General features: G+C 38.9%; 1 pseudogene; it reads right to left on the bottom strand.

Moving 5' to 3' along the window:
- Nucleotides 1–599: 599 nt before the first annotated feature.
- Nucleotides 600–1,326, bottom strand: LOC147605867 (uncharacterized; annotated as a pseudogene).
- Between the last annotated feature and the right edge of the window lie 2,290 nt (nt 1,327–3,616).

Consider the following 3,616-nt stretch of genomic DNA (forward strand, 5'->3'; position numbering starts at 1 on the left):
AAAACCTGCTTCACATTCATCAAATATCTGCACTTGACATCCTCCAAGTTGAATACTATCAAAACAACCTATGTCAAATAAATCTGAGCCCAAATCTTCCAAATAGTCAATTTGATCACCAACTTTCTTCACAATGAAAACATTTTGAAAGTTAGACTGAACATTTCTCATCAACATCAGAGATTCAGATACTTCAAAACCAAAACTTTGACCCTTGACAACTTTTGCAACTTCCCTCATAAGAGTTTGACATTCGCTTTGAATCCTCCAGCGATCAAAATCAGTCTCAATCAACTTGTGTAGGTTTATTTGGTCATTTGCTATGAAAATGTGACACCAATATGCAAGAAACCTACTGAGATGTATACAAACCAAGTTTGCTCTGAAATCTGAAAATTCCATAAAAATCAGGAAAATAATCCGCATATAATCCTCTAGGATCCGCCAACTATCAAAATTAGCATCTGAAAACTCCTCTGGAATTCCTGCAGCACCTAAAATGTGACCATAACAATTATCTGCAACAACCACGCTTTGATGTACAAGAACAGATTTTGCTCTGAAATACACTTGCTTGCTGGAAATTCCTCGCACTGGTTTTATGATTGCAAAATCTGTTTATAGGGTTCAAATATCAATTTTGCAATATCTTTTGGCTGCAAATCCTCCTGTGCGGATCTTTGTGGTGGAAATTCTTCTTGAACTGACATATTTGCCAAAAATTCCTCTTCAACAAATCTGATTTCAGGGAATTCCTCCTGATTTGATTCTTTATTTGTAATTCCACACACATCATCCATGGAACCTAAAAACAACTGAATCACATCCTCCTCTTCATTCATCTTGGTATCGGCCTCTTCAATTGCACTTTGAATGACATGAACAACATCATTGCTATGTATGATCTGCTTCTCCTCACTCACAACATTCCTCAGATGCAAGTGACATATGTAACCTAATGTTGAGCAATGAATCTTCCTCTTCCACTCCATGAGCATACTCTAGTGGTAGGTTAGGGGTATCTAGGGACTCTTCTAGGCTCTCTTGGCCAACCTCCTTTTGCACCTCCTTCTCCTCCATCTTTGGTATCCCCACTTGATGGCTTTCAATCTCCATGCCAACCCAAATGTCATCATCATCACTTGATTCCCCATTGAACTCATCCTCATGTGCATCCCTCAACTTCTCACATGCTCTTTGTAACTTCCCAATGCTTTTCCTACTTGAACATGACCTTCGCTTGTCTCCTTTGTGATCAGCTAACCATTCATATGCATTCTCTAAGTCATCCTCAAAATCATCTAACCTTCCCAATGCATTCTTCATTTCCTCCCAAGATGATGCTTTATGCACTTTATGGATGATTTTATGAAACTTTGTGCATAGATCAACCATACACCATTTCCTACATGCATCTTTATTTGAGCACTCATCAATTGCACATGGACAATCATCTACCTCATGCTTCCGACTCATGCAAACCTCACATTTTTTCTTCTTCTTCTTACCCCCCATGACACACACACATAATTAAAATACAACAATCATATTCAGCCCTCAAGAAAGATGCACCACACCAATCCGAGACCCATTAAATTTGCTAAACAGAGAGCCACGGATGCTGTACCGGGATCCGCCAAGTTCATTTAATTGGCTGCTTAAAATTGATTGAAACATTTTAAATTGATAATATTATGATTTCTCCTTGAAAAATTTGCCATAAAAAGTTACCTTCTGGCTGCAAAGCAGATTCAATCTACAAATCAGAAAAACTGTCAAATTGTGTTGTCAAACTGTCAACTGCATTGTCAAACTGCACTGTCAAAATCTGCCATACTGCCAAAATCCGCCATGATCCTCCTTGCTATGAACCTTTCCGCCTTACTACTGATCTTACAAAATAAGAATATGAAGGCTATTGTGAATTCCCTAGAATGTATTACCATTCAGCATCTGACTTCCAAGAACCATAACTGCCATTGCAACTGTCCCCATAATTGCTGCTCGGCATCTTCTTGGCACTCATCCCCCTTACAGAAGAAAGCAAACTCGACCATGAACACCCTTCATAAGCACCGTCATTCGAATTACACCCTTTCTTAAAAATAGACAAACTGATTCTTCTTCAATCTTCTGCACAGCCTGAATCAGATTTTGCCTCCTAAATCTGATTTCGCCTCTTGAATCTGATTTCGGCTCCTGAATCTGATTTCAAAACAGCACCTGAATCTGATTTCGCCTCCTGAATCTGATTTCAAAACAGCACCTCCTATTGTAGGCTCCATCCTAATCAACCATTGTGGTTGAAACCACCATGAATCGCTAGTGTTTACTGCTTATCACATCTTTCACAAGCTTCAAGGGAAATTCAGACTTTCTGACAAACAAACTGACAAACTGTTTAACTATGTATCACTTCCCAAACACACAGCAAACTAATCCATAACACAAAACTGCATTACACAGAATACTTCCAAAACATCTTCATCACATCAGTCTTCAAAATAAACTACAAAATGACAACGCCACAGTGACAACCAGATTGACAAAACACACTGCATCTTCATTGTCAAAATAACTGTCAACTATCTGATTACATAAATCTCCATATCTGCGAATGAAAAATCCTCCCTCTTCTATTGCGGATAACCACTACTACTTCGCATGACATTTTTAACTTCCATCCAGATTTCAAAAGACACTTCACACTACATCCGATTATGACAAATTGAAAGACAAAAAAGTATACAAAAGTAGCATCTAATTTTCAGCCTTAAACAGTGAAGCGCTAGGTCACCTGCGAAGGATCCTAGAGGGTGCTGACCATATGGTGCTCGGGCTTTGGGTCACCAAAGATACCCACATGTGCGTAATGGAAGATATTGGAACAAGGAGTGAGAGTTGTTTTCTGAATTCGGGCATGAATCTGGTTGATTGACCTTGCTAGTCCTCAACGGATGAGTCCATGGCTCTTTTATATGGATCCGTTGGTTGATCTTGGTGATCTTCAATGGAGATTCCATTTTGATATGTGATTATATTGCCAGTTACTATGAGCTAGGAACTATCGAAAAGGCCCTTGAGTGGACAGGTGGTGAGCAGTCTGATTGCCAATAATACCATAGTTACACCGATGATGGAATGATTGGAATTAAGGATTCAACCAGAGGTTTTGAGGATTATGATCAGTGACACTATGATTTCATTAAATGATTGTTTTAAAGACAGTTGAATTTGTGAAAAAGGCAATTTTATATTGGGTGTGTAAGTGGTGTGACTAGTTTTAAGTTTGCATGAATATCTGGCTAGGGGGCCTGGGAACTCTTTTCCCTGGTACCCGGGACAAAAAAATAACCAAATTCTTAATTGGATCCAATCACTACAATGGTTGGGTGGTTGGCTAACCCACAGGATTGTAGGCTAGATTCCTAAATTAAGACTCAATTCTCTTATGGTACGATAGACGAGTAAATCCCGGGTAAAATTTGTTCTATGGAAAAGAATCAACGACTGTGAGGAAAAAAGTGTTGGTCTCTATGATCCAAGTGCAATCATTTCCTTAATCTGACTATGGGACTTAGGTTCGGTCAGATCAGTTCAGTTAGTTAAGGCTTTT

This window comes from Cibotium barometz, chromosome 58 (assembly GCF_041138505.1).
Source record: "Cibotium barometz isolate CiBa-2024 chromosome 58, ASM4113850v1, whole genome shotgun sequence".
Lineage (NCBI taxonomy): Eukaryota > Viridiplantae > Streptophyta > Polypodiopsida > Cyatheales > Cibotiaceae > Cibotium > Cibotium barometz.